At 37.6% G+C, this 20,919-nt stretch overlaps 1 protein-coding gene across 1 annotated transcript in view; it reads left to right on the top strand.

The window, feature by feature from the left end:
• The first annotated feature begins 2,588 nt into the window (after positions 1-2,588).
• LOC122809673 (carbohydrate sulfotransferase 4-like) overlaps positions 2,589-20,919 on the top strand; it is a 204,369-nt gene continuing 186,038 nt past the window's right edge. Inside the window, exon 1 of the mRNA XM_044081342.1 lies at positions 2,589-2,792. The gene's annotated coding sequence lies outside the window, so the exon portion shown is untranslated. The remainder of the gene's footprint in view (positions 2,793-20,919) is intronic.

Below are 20,919 nucleotides of genomic sequence, written 5' to 3'. Positions count from 1 at the left end.
GGTCTGATCTGGAGTTCGAAAATAAAATTGTATAAGACTGAGGAATGTTATACAATGTATCTACTTTCTTAAAGGCAGTAGGCTGACTATCAGGCAAGTTACAGGCTGTACTAAATACATCCTTCAGAGCTGAAAGAACATGAGGAACTGGTTTCGATTCAGGAAATTCCAGATACAATAAATCATATTTTCTTGATTACAATAGAAGGTCATTATTTTTCTGTTTAATTCCTGAACATCCTCAAATACTGAGTAATCCCTTTTCCTCTTACCAGTAGCACCAGAATTGGTATAGTTAAGAGCTTAAACTAAGCCCTGAGCTAAGCCCAGTAAGTCACCCCTATCCAAAGTAACTTTAGACATAAAAAGATAACATTTCTTACTTTTTTCTTCTTTTTAACAGGAATGACTAAGGAAGCAGAACTACTTTTGAGGGACAAAACATCACTATTCAGGTCAGGCATTCCAGGCTGGCTAGGCAGAGAATTATGCCCTGCACCCTTTTTCTGAGACCAACAAGAATGGTTCTTCCTTGCCCACCAAGGGCACTCCAACAACCACAGAGAAAGTGTATAACCCCCAGTGCATGATGTCTGCAGAGACTACACCAGAGTGATCTAAGAAAAATTGTGAATAGTCTGAGGAACCAGAAATGGCTACAACAAAGTCATCCATCTCTGGCTGAGACATTTTATTAGTCTGCTGACACGGAAAAGGTTACCTGGAAATGTTTTCTTCTTGTCACTGGAAGAAGGAAAAAAATAAGAAACTGGTAGTTTTTTCCATGGGGAAGCCGAAAAAATGCCTGAGTCCCAGGGAAGCCTGACAGCAATAGTCAGTGAAACAGGTATTTAAAAAGTTGATTTTTCAACCAAAACACAGTGAAAAGCCTTTAAATACTTGCCTCATTTTTCAAAAGTATTTTAACACAACTTTTATCCAGGAAAAATAACTTCAACAAATTTTTTCATCAAAAGTATAAAGTAACACTAGTGGTAAAAAGTGACAAAAAAATCTATAAAACACTTTTACCCAGCTTAAAAGGCACACTTTTACAAAAAAAGTCAACTTTCTGACATAAAACAAGATGTGGAGGATTTTAATTTCAAGGAAACTTATCTGCTCAGCAATAGAGAAATGTTAGCCAACCGTTGATCTTTGAGAACCCACAACAGGAACACTCATCGGCTGTAGGAAAGACCTGAAGGGTTTGGTGCCCAAACCATTTTTTAAGCTCTGCTGAAGGTGGGTAATGGTTTTGGAGCATGGACAGTACCCTTAAGCTTTAGAAGCTGTCTGTCTGTTATATCCTGGGTAGGATATAACCCACATGGCTAAGGCTACAGCAGAAGCAGTGATCAAATGTTGAACATCTGGTGAGTCCAGATTTATATTTCTGCATGCAGTCTTGATGACGTCAGCCTTGCAAAAAGAGGAAAGAAAAGTGGCACACCACTTACATCAGAAGCCACACAAAGAGTGAAGGGAAAACCTTAAATTGTGTATCCCTAAAGTAGAAAGGTCTTTGCGTGAGTGTGTGAGAGGGCATCATATAAACATCAAAGAATGTAAAAAGGTTCCAAACAGCTCCTTCATGTGTTACATTTCAATAAAGATATAACAACAAAGACAAAGACAACAGATCAAAATCTGAAATGCAAGGTAAATATTTTAGGAGAGTCGAAAAAAGCATTTTTCAATGAAAGAGTGGTAAATATTTTGAACAATCTTTTCACAGAGGTCCTTGATTTAAAAAATAGTGCTGATGATTGCAAAGCTTTGACTCAACAAAGTGCACCCCTTCCTCCAAAATTGCCTGCAAAAAAGGTTAGTTTGCCCAGACAAAGTTACCCATTAAGTAAAATGCACCAAACAAACAGATGGAAATGATTTGTGGAAGTTCTCATGAGGAATTTAGTAAAAATAAGATGTAACTTAAGCAGTTCTTACAACTTATTGATCTAGTGATGTCAGTGACCTCTTATACTGTGTATTCCTTACCTCACATACAATGTAAAGTTCCATGTATGGCACCTAGTAGTGTTGTATAAATAAAAGCATTCTATTTATGACATGCTGGAACATAAAAAGCATGAGCTGGCAGTTAATAGTACACTGATATGGTACAGAGGATAAATGTTGTAGACTACTTTCACTGATCCAGGGTTTGATTCCTTCAGTCCTCATTTGCCTGCTGTGTGACAATGAGCAAGTCACTTACCAAGGCAGTGCTGTGTAACAATTAAGAAATTGTGCTAGGCTTCTCAGTGGTGTCAGGGAACTCACAGTTAGTAACGATCTGTGAAATTATATTTAACAAATTTATTTCTTTATTGACTTATTCAGTTATTTGTTTGAAAACTGTAATACAGTTATTTCCTACTGCATTGTTGCAGTGGTTTAATTTGACTTTGCCTTTGTTTACATTAAGTGTTCCTGCCTATCAAACACACTAAGAGTGAGATATAAGGCTGGGGATGCAACATGAATAATTTATGTAAAGCTACTGGGTGGAGACTTCAACAGCTATTGTAATTTGACTCCTTTTCTGCTGTTCTTTAATAAAAAGATATTCTGTGGAACGTCTGTGCAAGATTTGCATAACACAATGTTTCATCACATTTCACTTGCTCTACTGCTCACGCCTTCAAACTTCTATGTGAATTACCTTATAGCTAACACAGTATTGAAATGAAATGGTTACTGCCGTTGCCAGGTAGAGAAAAAGAACATGAATCTTTCTACTTCATGGAGTTTCATCAACATTAGTGTGACCCAGCTGGAAATTTCTGGTATTTCTTTTTACTTTTCTTTCCAACACTTTTGTATGTTACTGCTTTACTGCATAGTGTAACAAAATGTGCGTTTGTATGTGGGTGTGTTCAATACATGCAGAACTTTCTATATTTTTCCGAATGGCCTGCTATCTCAAGATAGTTAAACTGATGTTTTGGGTTCTCAAGAAAACTGTTCTTAGACTTCAGAAGCCATTTGTCTTTGACAAAATTCTGTGGGCAACTCCAAATACTGTCTACCCTCGTTTGCCCATGTTAAGCAGCTTATTATAATTTGTAAATTCTATCTTGTTTATGGCCCTATTTAATTAGTTAAATTACAATTATTAATGTTAATTTGTTTAAGTTTGTGATTTCCTTGAAAACGTTCTTTCATAGCTGGTGGCCTGTTAAAAGATGCTGTTTACTTTCAGTGGTTATGATTTTAGTAGAAACAGAAAGGTTAGTATAATTTTCTTTTATAAAGAAAAAAGAATTTGAATCTGACTCTTCATACATCAGTTGTTTCAAATACAGAGGAAGCAAAAACAACTTATACAGTTATATTGAGGTCATGTTAGCTATTTACAATTAGCATAGTCCCGGTGTATAGTCAGCATAAACTTTTTGCCACTTTACATGGCTCTCGATATTTCTGAAGTTTCATAGTATTTGGAAACTCTGTGTTTGGTATTGACAACTTTGTTGAATGACCTGTGGCTACCTGTTTCTTGTTTTCTACAATGATTGCTTTGTCTTTTTACCTATATATTATTCTAGTATATTCCTGAGTGTACTTTTCTGGTAAACAAAACAAAAAGAAAGAGTTGACCTTCAGCAAGATGCAATTTTTTTTTGCTAGGAAATTGGTGAACCTTTGAAAACACTGCAATCACAGAATTCTAGAAGGTTAATAACTCTTCTCTCATTCTCCATTGATTTCATTTCATTCTGATAAGTTTCAAGTCTGAAGAACTTGTATTCATACCCATTTTAATAGATTATTAGCTGTTTTTTTTTTTTTTTTTGTTTATTTTTCAGCTCTTTTTATCCTCACCTACAGACAAGTCTATTCTGTTCCAGGTTTTGCAAGATAATCATAATTTAGATCTGTTTAGAAATATATAAAAATATGTCCCCTTAAATTATAAGCAAGAAAATAAATAAACAGAACAAAGTAAATGTATATATTTTCATCGCAAACTTAAATTCACTCAACATCTTGGGGAAAAAAGCTGATCCAGACATGACATGGATATAAGCTATGTATGTTTTGTATAAGTTGCCAGTCCATTGCAGGACACACAGATGGTCAAACACAGAAACACTGCATACACATCACACATCTAAGGGCAGTTCACAGTACTGCTACTTCATATGCCTCCATGTCCTAAACTGCTGGTAAACACTGACATGAACACACAGTATAGAAACTATGCTATACAAAACCTGCAGAAGTGAGCCTTATGAAGCCACATCATTAATTTGGTGATTTTCTAACTGCTGAGCAAAAGTGTAGCATCAGAAATAAAAGTTATTAACAAAATAAGTTTAGTTTGCTAAAATGATCAGTTACATATTGTTCCATGAAAAGCATGCTTTTAAGTAAGAAGTTTTCCATTCCATCAATTTGAAACAGAGCCCTCATTCCTTATTTTTCCCTAGCTGAAGCAGCTCAGGTTACCTTAACAAGCCCAAACTTCTTAACCTATCCTTACATTTGCTTCACACATTAATATGTGCTTAGAATATCTTTTCACTATACTTCAGAGGTTTACAAAGAGTGGCATTTTTTTCTAAAACAGACATACACGTACATACACCCAAATGTATCACTTGATGCTGGCAAAGTTAAAGAAAGAAAAAGTTAAAAGGATGTTTGTTTTTGTACACCATCACTAAATATTTCATAAGCAGATATTAATTAAGCACTGCAATATGTGTGGAGAATACATTCCATGATTCTGCACATTTGCAGTTATGATATTATTGTATGTTTATTGAAGACTGTAGAAAATAAGTAGAATATAGTAAACTGAAATTAAACAACTCTTCATTTTCTTGAACTGGATTAGTAAGGTAAAATGCCTATGTGATTAAGCTATACACAAGCCTTCAAGGCAGGAATACCTGTTCTGCCTTTCACATTATATTGTTAGGCAATCAGTCAGCAGCTATATATATATATATATATATATATATATATATATATATATATATATATATAGCTGACTGACACCAAGATTTGTTTATCTAATCCAAATTTAATTAATTTAATTAAATTCAGTAAGGTCACACCTTATGTTTCATGTCTGAATTTAAGAGGACAAACTAAAGAAAATGATAAATTTGCAGCCTGCTATCATGATAAGCATTAATAACTCAATAAATTACAAAAGCGTAGGCATGCTAAGTCAAAAACATACCTCATACAAAACATTCGAAATTGACACAGTCACTCATTCCACCTTGTCTAAAGGCTTTGCTGTGTAGTGCAGCCAATGCTTCACTTCTCAGCAGTGTGTGTGTGTGTGTGTGTGTGTGTGTGTGTGTGTGTGTGTGTGTGTGTGTGTGTGTGTGTGTGTGTGTGTGTGTGTGTGTGTGTGTGTGTGTGTGTGAGTGTGCGCGCAATATGTTTCCCCCTCTGATGTTTCATTCTACATAAAACAAATGAGCACTGTGAATAGTCTAATACTATTGCTATGTATAACATTAAAAGGTGAAGTTGTTTTGCTGGATTAATTCTAACATGGAAATATTCAGTAATTCTACTGTTAAAACTATAATCAGTCTGCCATATACAGAATTCATTACAACTACACCTTACAGTGTGAATAGTATACTTTGCATTACTGTTCAAAAACAAGTTAATTATTACTCACTTTTGTTGATGAGGACAGAGTCTGGACCTCCAGAAGGGAACAACTTGCAAAGCTTACCATTTATAATGAAAAAATACCATAAAGGAGAGGACTTGTATCTTTCTGACTATTTCTGATTAATTTGAAATGAAAAAAAAAATGGAATCACTTAATAAATAATATCCGTTTTGTAATACTGTCCGTTTTGTCCATTTTGTAATACTGAACCTACTTTGCCTCCAGCAGGAGAACATTTAGTTAAGAAACATAACCTACCTATGTCAACCTGAACAAAATAAAGGAAAATGTCTAAAAATCCTGTCAGCAAGCTGATTATGGCTATCTCATTACCGTTGCCTAGGGCAATAAGACACTATTTTTAGAGATATTTTATAACATCCTTATAGGATGGTTTGTGGAAAGTAGGAAAATAAGTCAGTGTTAAGGATGGTCACACTCAAGAACCGAAATCGACATCATTTAAAGCTGCGTTTGTGTAATTATGTATACTGAGCTAAAAGTACTAATTACTTACACTTACTACAAAGTTTTAACTCAAGTGTTTATTTGGAGCAGGCTGCACTTGCTTTCAGCAATTACTTTCATATGTAATGGACTGAAATAGTCAAAAGACTCATGAATAGATGTTATCTAGTGTGAAAGGTCAAGATCCATCTCCTTTTACTCAGCACATAATTAGCACTACAGTCTGACAACAGTATAGGACACATTAACCTTAGTGCATCATTTCCAACTGGCCGTCATAACAAACAAACAAAACAATGTTTTCTCATGGCTGCAAAAAGCTAATACTGTTCTACCAGTATTTCACATAATGTGATATAATCTGCTTATGTGTAATAACATGTACCGAACATATTAAAACTTTATATTTCCTAAGAGTAAACTGCAAGGTATCATAACTGGTGGTAAAGTGCTCTTAAGTTGCCAGTAGGTAGTTCTTTGATGGTGCCTAAAAGGGTATCCCAGAGTATATACTGATTTGGCAAAAAGGATCATTCCATATCAAATTCAGCTCATGGAAAAAAACATACTGAATCCCCATATCATCAATTACACAAGAACTTAATTAAAAACATTTTGTTGTATAATAGTGTGCGGTCACTACATTTGACTTTGACATTGCCGGAGCTCTGCCATGAGGCCCTACTCCTACAAGTTTATTGAGAATTTTCTCATTGTATAACAGCTTGTGGATACTACATCTGACCTGGATACTGCAGGAACTCTGCCATAAGGCCCTGATCCTGCAAGTTTACTCAGAATTTTGCCATTGTATAATGTAAGGACATTTATCATGAAGAACCATGTATGTATTCTACCTGTGTTCCAAATGTCAGCTGTACACCACAAATCTATTAAGTACCTTTATTTTTAAATTAATATTTTTTTGTTTGTTCTCTCCACTGTAACTGTTGATGTGCTGCATACCACTGTAAAAATATGTCTTTTGTAATTTGTATGTATACTGATCATGTCTAAATGTATCTGTAATTTTTCTATGTGGACCTTTTCTCCCCAGGCCTCTGCTGAAAAAGGGCCTTTTCGGCTCAGTCAGCAACCCCCGGTTAACAAATGTAAAATAAAATAAAATAAAATAAATACTGTCTATTAACTTTAATCAGTTGAATACATGCCTGCTCTGTGATTGAAAGTCTCTGTGAAATAATACTTGCGCTCTAAGGACCTCTTAGTAAGTTGGCCACCGTCCCCTTTTTCTTGACCAGTAGACTATACTGCACATGGCAGCTATTTAGCCTCAGGAAATGACACAAAGCCTGTTTTCTTTCATATCTCTTTGCTAATTGCTTTGTACTGGGTATAAACTGATTGCTGTCAGTTATAATTTGACCTGAGGGTCCTCCTCCTAGAAGGAAGAGACTAAAAATAAATAATGCAATTTGGCTATCCAAAAAGAGTAAAATGCTAATGTAGGATGCAGAAAAGGCATGGAAAGAATGGCAAAAATAAAAAAAAAACACCTAAATATCCCAAAAACTTTAGAATACTTTGCAATTGTACTAAAAAGCAACTAAATGAAGACAAAAATATATACTTTAGCATTATTCTGAAAGTTATTAAACATAACCCCCAAAACATTTTGGACGTCCATTCAAGAAATCTTACATCCTGGCCAAACATTCAACCTAAACCCCTCTCCCGACAACTCACCACTCAAAACTGCAGTACAGTTCAACTGTTATTTTATAGATAGTATAGGATCTGTAACCAAGGATTCCTCAACATCTAATCTCAACCCAGCCCAACAGCCACATATCACCACATCCACTTCCACCTTCAAAACTGTGCCACATCCTAGATAAAACTACTCTTAAACAAACTTAAATCATGTTCTGCTTCAGCTGATGACCTTTCAAGTGGGTACCTAAAAATAGCAGCCAGTAGCACTGCCTATTCTGTCTCAGTCCTCATAAACAGGTTAATCCAGAAATCCCACATTCCCTTTCTCTGGAAAAAATCACACACTATCCTTCTGCACAAAAGTGGAAATTCAACAGACATTAATAACTTTAGACCTATAGCAATCTTATCTCCCCTTGCCAAAACACTTCAAAATGTATTCAAAAACAATTTCTAGACTATATCCTGCAGGAAGAACTCCTATTCCCTTCACAACATGGCTTCCATCCTTGCCATGATACTAGCAGCACTGCCCTTCAAACTTATATAGATACTGTCAATAAAGCTAGGGATAATGGTAAACTGGTCTTTTTCTTATTTCTAGACTTGTTTAAAGCCTTCAGTTCAGTTTGTAACAGCAAACGTCTACCTTGAACTTTCTCACTAGGTCTCAGCCTTCCTTTCTGTGGTTCAAAAGCTGCCTGTCTAATAGGTATCATGGCAATCTACGCACTCTTCTTACCACAAGGCTCTATCCTTGGTCCCCTCCTCTTTAACATTTCCACCACACCCTCTATACATCCACACAACAGGCCACCCTAATACAATATACAAATGATTCCACTCTCATTTGTACATCTGACAACATGGTACACCTCCAAAAATTACTAAGGAAGCTTTAACAGCCACTGAAACATGGCTTCATAAATCACAAGTCATGCTTAACCCAAAAAAGACCAAACTACTACCTTTTTCCCCCAAATTCCTCTCTTGTGATAAAACAAAACATAAAGTCCTCTCTCTTGATAATACAGCTATTGAAGTCACTTCTCATAGCAAATTACTAGGGGTTATATTGGATGATAAACTTACATATGACCTGCATATACAAAATTGCGTAAGAAAAACTCATGAAAAACTAGGGATAATTTACAGAGCCAAAAACTTTCTTACCAGTGCAATTAAAACTATACTTGCCACTACTTATCTCTTCCCCCACACATCTTTATGGTGCTCCCTTTCTTACTAACCTCCAGGCTTCACAAAAATTAAAATTGCTATAATGCTAAAATTAAAATTAAATTAAAATAAAATGCTATAACAAGTTGCTAAATTTGCTGCAAGTATCCCTTTCAGAACCTACCAATGTATAGCACTGAAAAGCTTAAATTGGTTAGAACTGCCTCATCAACCAGCATATACATGACTTCTTTCCAGCTATAAAATTATCCAGCATCCATCTGCCTGTTCAGTACTAGAAAACATTCTGCACAACCATGTTCCCAGTTGGTCATTGTGATCCAGTGACCAAAAACTCCATTTACTAATCTAAAATTTTCTAGCAACAGGTTTTCTTGCCTCCTTTAATGCCTACTATACTTCCTCAGAAGTGAGATGCCTGAAATGTATTAAAATTCTATCATCTAGGCAGTTGGTTGCAGTTGTTTGAGTACAGAATGAATGAAACAACACTTGTCCTATGTAAGTAGGTCCAACCTGTGAGGAAGCTTGTGGTAATTGCCCCTAGCCATTTCTAATAAAAGGGAGAATCACTGTTTTCTGGATAAGAAGGGAGTCACGACAATGCTCTTTGGAGAGTTGTTCTGAATCTTCTCAGTGACCCTGGTTATTAGTAGAAAGGGTGGAAAAGTATACAGGAGGATTCATACTTAAGTAAAAGGTAAAGCATCTGTTTTCCAGGCCTTCATGCATGGAGATCTGGAGCAGAAGTTTGCCAACTGATTGTTGTGAACTGAGGCAAAAAAATCTGTTTGAGGTGTTCCTCACAGCAAGATAAAATCCTGAAATCCCCCTAATTCAATTTCCATTCATGAGTGTCTGTCCTGGTCCTGCTCAACTTGACTGCCACAAGATTTTACTCTGAGAGTATTTAAGAAGCCTGTTGATTGAGAATGTGTTGAAAAGCTATATTCTAGGCTACCATGGCTTGTCTGTACAGAGGGTAGGCTCTGGTTCATCACTGTTTGTTTATGTAACAAATGACTGTGGTGTTGCCTGAAAACACTTATATCGGTCCTGGAGACCACAGATGATTGAAAGTCTTGAGGGCATTTTGAAAGTGCCAACACCTCTTTTATATGGTATTTTTTTGGCTGTGTTCTCTGTTCTAAAAACCCTGAAAACAGAACCCACACTGTAAAAGTAGCCAACTCAAAATCCAGCTCCAGATAAGTGACAAGTGGAGTACCTCAGAGTTCAGTCCTGGGACCGCTCTTGTTTGGCATCTACTTCTCTGAAGTACAGGCCAGCACTGAGGGACTCAGGCTAACAGAGTTCGCAGATGACTGCAAACTGGGAGCCATTATTGAATCCCCCCATTATTGAATCCCCAAATGATTTGGATATTCTACAAAAAGGCCTTACAGAAACAGATGCTTGGTGCCGCAGCCATGGGCTCAAGCTCAATGGCATGAAATGTATAGTTATCCCCTTTGGGAAAAAACATGTACCCATGAATTACCACATAAGTGGCAGTACGCAAAACACCGAAAGTGTGATAAGAGACTTAGGGACACAGGTGGGTAGTGGTCTCACCTTAGATAACCACATAGCCACAACAGCCAGGAAATCCTTCTATGTGGTATACCTCATCACTAAGGGCTTTTCATCCAGAAAAAAGGAGGTCTTTGTCCCACTGTACTCATCCCTCATTAGACCCATTATAGAGTACAACACTCTGTTTGGTATGTACCTCACAAGACATCTGCAACAACTGAAAAGGCCGCAGAAATACCTCACTAAAAGAATCACAGGCCTAAAGCAGATGCCCTATGCTGACCGTCTAAAAAAACTCCAGCTATACTCTGTCGCATATCGCCTACTCAGTGGCGATCTCTGCTTAACATACAAGGCCATGTGAAACCCAATGCTGTTGGACATGCTACACTTAAAGAAATCCCAATCCCTCAGAGCCACACGCTCTGGACATGGATACTCAAACTCAGAGCAGATAAGGAGAAGGGGTTGAATGGTAAAGTTTCTATTAAAAGTGCTTTAGAAGCATGAGGAATACCTAAAAAATAGTGACATATATTATACTTAATTAGTGGTATTAGAAATATTTCCACTTAGTAAGAACACCGTGGAATTCTATCTAACTTGTCGTAACATCATTCACCTAAATATGCTTGTAAATATGGACTATAAGACTGCCAAAAACAAGACTTGAGAATTTTACCCTACTTCTTGAAATATCATATATTTAAACATATTTGAGGATAGAGTTTATCCATCACAAAGCAGTGATATCGTCTGTGTATAATACATTTATTACTCATTACCTCACAGCAAGATATTCTCCTGTTCGATTCTCGGCTTGGCTTGGGAGTGCCTTCTGTGTGGAGTCTGCATGTTCTCCCCGTGGTTGGATAGCATTCGAAAGATGTGCGTGTGTAAATAGGCATGCCTTCGTTGAAGGTTGGGCGATGAGCTGGCACCTCGGCGTTTCGTAAAAATCTACTGCCAATCATTAGCGGACGAGAGTTCCGCTGTGGCGACCCCTTACCGGGTGGGAAAAGCCGAAAGGCAAACAACTCATTTAGTACTATGTGAGTAATTATTTGTATGTTGCATATATTTACAACTATGCATAATTTGTTTGCTAAATTAGAATCATCTTATCATCCTATATATGATATCTATAAGTATTTTATCATATAGATGTATTCCATAACTATAATTATACACATAGAGTTACCTCTATTTAATTTATATTGCAGGGTCAAGCATCCATCCATCCTTAAATGGCTGCTAGAAGACCCTATTTGTATAAAATACACTATATTTAAAGCACTATATAGTTGTGTATAAATGCCTTTGGTAAACAGCAATACACTGTTCCGGGTGTGCTATGAAGTATATACTAGGGGCCTATAGTTAGGGCATGAATATGAAATAAGTCCTGTTTTTATACAAACTGGTGACGTATATATTTGCACCTTTTTGCCTCTATATATATATATATATATATATATATATATATATATATATATATATATATACGTATATTGAACTATTACTATCCATGGAATATGTATTTTATGGCCTGAATGGGTTATCCAGAGGTATAGAGTTAAAGTTATGTCTATTATATTTGTATAAGATTCTACCTAGATATATGCATATAATGTGCTGAGTGCTTTTATTACATATATTTGATTGACCTATGATAAACAGAAATGCAACAATATGATTTGCTTCTATGGGAAAAGCATAAACTTCCCTTGATTGAAACTGTCTACATATATAAATTTGTGACCTGGTGTACTCTAAATAATCTGGCAATTGTACATATTCTATGATACTTGGTTGTTTATCATAATTAAATGAAGAAAGCGGGAGGAAGTAAAACGGAGTATTTGCCGAGGGTGATGACATCATTGTGCATGCGCAAAGGAGCTGCAATGAGGACGAACACAACGGTCTTATTTTTAACATTTCTAACTTTTGGAAATGGAATATAACACAATGGGGGAGCAATATAAGTATATCCTAAGTAGATTACACACTCTGGATAAGTTTTACAGTTGAAAATGTGATGGGAAGAAGTCGAGTTCTAAAATGGAATATGAACACATGCCATGGGTAATTTGTTTGCATTTTAAACTGTAGTTTTATTTACACTGTTAAAAATAATAGGAATATATAGAAGGTTAGACCTAGATTTGTTATAGTAATAATTTTTAAGTAACAGCATAAATCTGAAGCAAAGCATACAATATAGTGCAATATGATTTTAGCATTTGTAAACATTTGACATGATTTGTTTGCATTTTAAACCGCAGCTTTATTTACATTGTTGGAAGTAATAGGAATATATAGAAGGTTAGACCTAGATTTATTATTGCAATAATTTTTAAGTAACAGCATATAACTGAAGCAAAGCATACAACTTAATGCAATATGATTTTAGCAAAGTATATATAATGAATAGAGACTTTAGTATCATTGTAATAATGATGTTTACCATGATATATAGCATTTGACATGCTGCTGATAGAAGCAATGCTTTGGAATGTTTCTAAATATTTAAATGCTTGTAGATGCCTATGAAAGCATTGATTGCTGAATAAGATTTTTAATGTATTATAAAAATTGCATTTAAAAGCAATACTATGCAATACAGATGAAGGGACAGATGATTTTAAAAGAGGGTGTGCCTGAAGCAACTTGATTGACTCGGTTGGTCTCTCAGGTTAATGAGGTAGACAGGGATAGCTTTAGAAAACATTCTGTGTGTTTTTTTTACATTTGTATATGGTCTGATGAAGCCACTGGCAGTGGTGAAAGCGCTTACCGAATATTAAAGTTCTTGGTTTATTTTATGTGGTCTGGAGCTATACTTCATACAACTGCTACCATAATTTTCTTTGCTGTTATCTTTGCCTGTTTGGTGGAACAGTTTACGTTTACCATCTGGTTGTTTGCCTTTTTCTTGAAGCTCCTCATAGCAGTTCCAGTGGCACTGACCCCAGAAGTGAAATCAGCAGAAGGATAAGAATATTTCACTTACTGCATAGCCACTTCAGAAACAGGACAAACAGGTTATGCAAATATGTTTGCTTTCCCAGAAGAGGAAACAGAAGTCATAATATTCTTTATGATCTCAAAACAGGCAAGTATTAGCCTTAACATATGAACTTGGCAAGTGAGAATTCTAAAAGTAAGTGTTGGAGAAGAATACGCTTTTTCCCAAATCTACCAAAAGCTTTTCCATCCTTGTCTCTTGTATTAACCAGGTGTTTAGCAGAAGCTGGGGACACCAGAGAAATCACTGTTGGGTTTGACCTGGGATTACTATGTAAAAAAAAAAACTTATATTATTAACAAATTTTATACAATTAATCAGTTTTCTTAGGGGCAGTGAGCTGGCTTTCAGGCAACTTACAGGTTACAGCAATTGCATCTTCCATTGCTGAATACCTGGAAGAATCAGTGCAAGATAGTATTGCGCTATAGTAATAATATACAAGGAATTTGCAACATTATACAAAATTGGAAAATTTTGAGGAGTGATGATCATTTCAGGGGTAAAATAGATGTTATACTTAGGTTTACTTTTAAACGCAATAATAATCTTAAAGACCTGTTATGCCACGAATGTGGTTTGAGTATTAATAACAAACATGTATCATGTGCACCTACTACTCTTGGTAGGATGGGAACTTTTCCTTTAGGCATTGTTAGGCATGTGCCTTTGTTAATGGCCTTAATTATTTTGTACATCCCATTACTCATAGGAAATATGTTTTTGAGTTCTCTGCAGACTGCCATACAGTGACCCCCGGATTCACGAATCCTTCATGTAAGACTTAATAAGTCTTACTCGGAGGCTGCAGTTGAATGGTATGACATCAGCGTGCCATGAATATTCATGAGGGCATGCTGACTCAACCGTAAGTCTTACACGGACCGGGTAGGAAAGCAGGGGGCGTGTCCGACTGCCGAGCAGTCTAAACGGCCATGCCCCCGCAAGGTTTGTAAAAGGAAAATGAAAGCACACAAGAGCGAGTCTGCTCAAATGTCCTAGCACCAAACACCACACTCCCTGATATTGTAAACTCCCATCAAAGTTATGAAAAGTAAAAAATTTATTTAATTTTTTTTAAATTCCCAAAATAGCTGCCTATATTTGCACGTGTGTGCGTGGGTGTGCCCATTGCTTAGCTGTAGTTAGCAATTCCGACATGGAAGAGCATAAGAAAGAATGTTTATGCAAATCACACCAAGTAGCAATAGCGTAATGGTAGAGCGTTCGCACAAAGAAGAGGCATTCATGGTTTGAGCCCCACCACTCCCCTTCTTATTTATGTTTTAAATCAGTACATGGAATAATACCTGACACATATGATTAAAATATCAGTAAAAAGCAGTGAAATGGCCAATGTATCAATGAACAAAATATTAAAATTTTAAAGGATCCTGATACATAATTGCTTGCAGTTAAGCAGCACTTTACCCAGTGCAATAGAGTTGCCCATAGTTTAACAGCGCTTTACCCAGCACAATAGAGGTGCCCATAGTTTAACAGTGCTTTACCCAGCGCAATAGAGGTGCCCATAGTGAAATAGCGCTTTAACCAGTGCAATCTGTTTGCGCAGACGTGCGCACCGCGCCAACTAGTGCACCTTAGGGTAATGTGGAGCAACGTAGAGCAAAGTTGCTTAAACGCAGCCACACCCCCTAGCCTGTCTGGACAGTATGAAAGTAAAATGAATGGCAAGGTTCAAACCCAGGACTCTGTGCATCCTTATCAAAGCACAGAACCACTAAGCCATGACAACTTAGGAGAAACAGCCACTGTTAACATACATATACTTAGTAATGATAGTTTAACCATTACTAAGCAGGTCTGCAGTCAGCCGAGATTTTTACAAAACGGCCAATCACAAAAAATGCGGGAAATGCAGCATATTTAAGCCCCACAGGTGGGAATACACGCCATAACTGATTGTAGCTCACATCGACAGTTAGAATGTCTGGTGTCGGAGAGGGAACACGCTTCTGAGTGCAACGTTGGGGCATCAAGGAGTCGAAATACATGGTTTGGCTCCTTGTCCACCATCACGAGTCAAGACTCTGGCAGAGCCAGTTCCAAGGGACGGAGTACAAGGCAGAGGCTTGGAACCAGTTAGCTCGTGACCTCACCAGTGCCACAGGCGTTCATCGGACTGGTGAGCAGGTCCGTCACCACCATGCAGACCTGAAGAGACGAAAGCAGAACTGCCTGAACCAATGGATACAGGAGGCCTGTGGGATGCCAGATGCCCCACAACTGAGTATGTAGCCATGGAATGCAGTATTTAAGAATTGATAATGGAGTATGTATAACGGATAGGTATGTCTCAATATCCCTTCATTTACTTTACAGCTGCAGGTGACCGTGCTACGAATCAGCAAGCCTATGCTGATAGGCTGGTAAGGCTAAGAAAGAAACATTATCTAGAGAACAACATTTATTAATAACACTAGATGTACGAAATCTTTTCACGTCCATCCCTAATGACTATGGCATACAAGCCATTAGAGAACTCATTCAGTTTAAAGGAGGATTTAGTAGGGACAAACAGATACTTATATGTCAACTTTTAGAACTAGTATTGTCTTATAATGTTTTTCTATATGGTGAAACAATATACCATCAGAAATGGGGTGTGGCGATGGGCACCCCATGCGCCAATACATATGCAAAGCTAGTGGTTTTTCAATGGGAGCAAGAGTTCCTGTTCAAGCATTCATCATTTGAGAAAGTTGTATTATATAGAAGATTTGTGGATGATGTCCTCATTGTATGGAGAGGTACTAAAGAGGAATTTACAACTTTCCTACATTACCTTGAAAGCACAACTGACTTTCTAAAATTTACAATGGAAACTTCGCATGACACACTAAGCTTCCTAGATGTAAATTTAAGTATTGAATCAGGAACTCTAGTCTCCAGCCTCCATAGAAAATCATGCTGGAAGAACACGCTGTTGAATTTTGACAGCATGCACCCTAGACATGTTTTCTATGGTATCATCAAAAGTCAATTCATCAGGGTAGATAGACTATGTAAAGATCATAATATAAAAATGAAAGAAATGGAATGCTTGGAAACATATTTCCAAGAAAGAGTCTATAATAAAAAGTAAGTTAAACAGATTAGAGAAGAAATTTATGAACCTGCTTCCCATAAGGAAGCTAACTTGGTTGAAAAAGGCTACTCTAATAAATATATTGGTAAAAGCTATAAAGTAAGAAATATGGAGACAACCAAAAATGAAACCGCTATACTTAGATATGTCATGACTTACAGCAATGACAGTAAAGCGATTAGTGAAATTATTCGAAACAACTGGAAAATATTAACTACAGATGACAAGACTATTGAAGTTGTAGACTGTTTCCCTAGGTTTGCATACAAGAACAACAAAAATTTGAAAAGGCTACTATGATCTAACCCCAGAACGAATAACACTATGGACCTGAGAAGAGATTTAAGGGTAGGTACATTTCCCTGCAGGAAATGTAATATGTGTACCCATATTACAACTGAACAGAATTTTATACACCCAGTGTTGAAATATATGTTTGTCCCTTACTTTGAGGCCACATGCACCACTGAAAGCTTAATATATTTAGCAACTTGTGAGTCCTGTCCTGCATTTTATGTAGGACTAATGAAAAGAAAATTAAAGAATAGAATTTATAATCACATCTATGACATAAAATGTAAAAACCCTTTGAATGCTTTAGCTAAACACATCACAGATTATAAAGATCATCTGTTTAAATTCAGGGTGCTTGAGATAGTACATATTAATACCCGAGGTGGAAATCATATTAATTCACTAGAAAATAGAGAATTAGAATGGATCTTTAAACTTAGAGCTCACATACATCTGGGAATTAATCAATATATATCCATTAAACCTATACTCAAAGCAAGGAGGTAGGAAGTTATTATCTGTTAATCATAACAGTTACAAAGAATAAAAGTAACATAAAAGGTGAAATTTATCATAAGAGGAAGTATGTCAGAGACTTTCACATGTATATAATGTTATAAAATGGGTTATATAAAAATATACAGTAGTGCATCTATACAGATTTGATTTATATGAATTAGATGAAAATGTATTTAATATGTTTTTAATTTTAGCAGAAATATTATATTATTTTTACGATTGAAACATCCTTGGGAATTTGTGTGACCATCTCAGTGCTGATTCCATCTGTTTGTTTGCTTCTACTGTGTGCTGTTTGTGACTGGTGGATCATTTTGAGTAGCAGGTATTTTTTCCTTGAAGCAATAGCATAATGGTAGAGCGTTCGCACAAAAAAGAGGCATTCATGGTTTGAGCCCCACCACTCCCCTTCTTATTTATGTTTTAAATCAGTACATGGAATAATACCTGACACATATGATTAAAATATCAGTAAAAAGCAGTGAAATGGCCAATGTATCAATGAACAAAATATTAAATTTTTAAAGGATCCTGATACATAATTGCTTGCAGTTAAGCAGTACTTTACCCAGTGCAATAGAGTTGCCCATAGTTTAACAGCGCTTTACCCAGCGCAATAGAGGTGCCCATAGTTTAACAGTGCTTTACCCAGTGCAATAGAGGTGCCCATAGCGAAATAGTGCTTTAACCAGTGCAATCTGTTTGTGCAGACGTGCTCGCCGCACCAACTAGTGCACCTTAGGGTAATGTGGAGCAACATAGAGCAAAGTTGCTTAAACGCAGCCACACCCCCTAGCCTGTCTGGACAGTATGAAAGTAAAATGAATGGCAAGGTTCAAACCCAGGACTCTGTGCATCCTTATCAAAGCACAGAACCACTACGCCATGACAACTTAGGAGAAACAGCCACTGTTAACATACATATACTTAGTAATGGTAGTTTAACCATTACTAAGCAGGTCTGCAGTCAGCCGAGAATTTTACAAAACGGCCAATCACAAAAAAGTGTGGGAAATGCAGCATATTTAAGCCCCACAGGTGGGAATACACGCCATAACTGATTGTAGCTCACATCGACAGTTAGAATGTCTGGTGTCGGAGAGGGAACATGCTTCTGAGTGCAACATTGCGGCATCAAGGAGTCGAAATACATGGTTTGGCTCCTTGTCCACCATCACGAGTCAAGACACCTGCAGAGCCAGTTCCAAGGGACGGAGTACAAGGCAGAGGCTTGGAACCAGTTAGCTCGTGACCTCACCAGTGCCACAGGCGTTCCTCGGACTGGTGAGCAGGTCCGTCACCACCATGCAGACCTGAAGAGACGAAAGCAGGACCGCCTGAACCAATGGATACAGGAGGCCTGTGGGATGCCGGATGCCCCACAACTGAGTATGTAGCCATGGAATGCAGTATTTAAGAATTGATAATGGAGTATGTATAACGGATAGGTATGTCTCAATATTCCTTCATTTACTTTACAGCTGCAGGTGACCGTGCTACGAATCAGCAAGCCTATGCTGATAGGCTGGTAAGGCTGCGCCACCAGGCAGGTTAGTGATTATTCTGCATGTATTGTTATATAAAATATGGGATAGAACATGAAAGAAAGTGTTGTAGTCCAATAATACAGCCATAAAATTGCCTGAATAAGTCCTCTGCATGTACTGTCAGATAAAAACATCAGGGAGGCAGAAAAAGAGTGTATAAACCCATTAAGAAAGGCAACATATGTCTGAAATAATATCTCTGCAGGCACTGTTATATAAAATAAGTGCATGAGCCTGAAAAAAGATTGTTCTAACCCATTAATAAAGGTATTATAAGTCTTGAACATGTCTGCCATATACACCGTTAAAACAAATAAAGTAGTGAGCCTGTGTAAAAGTGTGTAATGTCATTAATAAAGGTCTAAATCCCAGAGTGTGTCTGTGTCACAGAGTCTGAAATGTTGTTGCACCCTTGCAGTATACAAACAGTACTGTTTGAAAAGGTGCTGGCAACCCAGAGTTGTGCAGTCCCATATAAAGTGGGTGATGGAAGTACTAGTAGCTGTGAAACAAATATACAGTCCACAACAGGCATTTACTGGCTGGCATGAATAAGTAAACCTGGCACACGTGTAGCGTGTTATTTTTTCCCCAGAAATGTGAGTGTGTGTCAAGAAATGCAGGGTTCTGTACAAATCGAAGTGAAAATGTCATGTGAAAACATCCCAGATATGTAGATAAAGAAATATAAATGCAATCAAGAAATATGTAGCAGTAACATCTGCATCCTGGACAGTTAGTATGTCAGATATAGGTCAGGCATATATTGAACTAGCCAAACCCAGTACACAACCTAATATATGGTGGCAAGTGTAATAATACAGGTAGGGGATATACCCTTGCAGTCACTAGGAATGTAGTGTAGACTAAAAGGTCATTATAATATGTTAACCAAGGTTTTTATACAACCTACTGTATGTGCATAAACCATGCAATTCCACACCTCAATGGGTATGTGTAATCTTAAATATTTGTTGGGACATATGTCCTATTTTTCTATAAATATTTGCATTCATGTTGATGCATGTGCCCTGTTTAAACACCACAATCATGGTGGCCTGTTGCTACCAAACATCCCTACATGCTGTTGGAGTAACCACTGTGGTTCAATATATGCATGTGTTATGCTTGCTGTTCAACTGTTGTACCCTTGGTGTGTTGGGTTAATGGGAATATTATTGCATGCTGTTACAACTAATCTGGAATGCTGTTTTGCTTATGTTGTAATTAAACACACCTAATCACAGAACATATGGGAAGGCCGGTCCCAGCAGAGCCACTTGTCCTCCTCAGCTGGCGAGTGCACCTGGCACCAGCAGGTCCGGTGCCCAGCCCGGGCTCCCTTCCTCTGTTGGTCCTGTGCCACCTTTGGGTGGAAGCGCTGCAGGGGATGGGGCTCACCCCCCCATGCAAGCGTGGGCAGAGAAGGGCCACCTGTCACCCTTCTAAAGGTCCGGGCTGTGGTGCGTAGTGAGATCCAGCATTCAGTCGCTGATCCCCAACGCCAGCTTGAGGTGAGAGTGGCACGTCCCATGGGTGAGCCTGCCCATCCTATGCAGCTCCCAGCACAGCCACCCTCGGGACTGTGAAGGTTCAGTGGTGACTGCCCATGGGTGGGGATCTCAGTTCCACTGTTACCATCTGTGGGCTCACGGGCTTGCAATTTCCAAACATCCAACCCCATCAATTGTGTCACCCACCCCATGTGTCATACACTGCCCCTGTATGCATCTTGTCTGTCTTGTCTGTTTACCTTCCCAACCTACCTCCCCGGACATACATACTTCCTCTACCTCACTTCCCACTCTCACCTGTACCCACAAAAAAATTAAGCCCCATACATAGCTGCCCATTTCGCACACATGTCCATCGGACAAACATGTAA

This window comes from Protopterus annectens, chromosome 8.part0 (genome assembly GCF_019279795.1).
Source record: "Protopterus annectens isolate FY-2018-M chromosome 8.part0, PAN1.0, whole genome shotgun sequence".
Lineage (NCBI taxonomy): Eukaryota > Metazoa > Chordata > Ceratodontiformes > Protopteridae > Protopterus > Protopterus annectens.
Note: the sequence above shows the minus strand (reverse complement) of the source record. Positions and strands in the feature narration are given on the sequence as shown.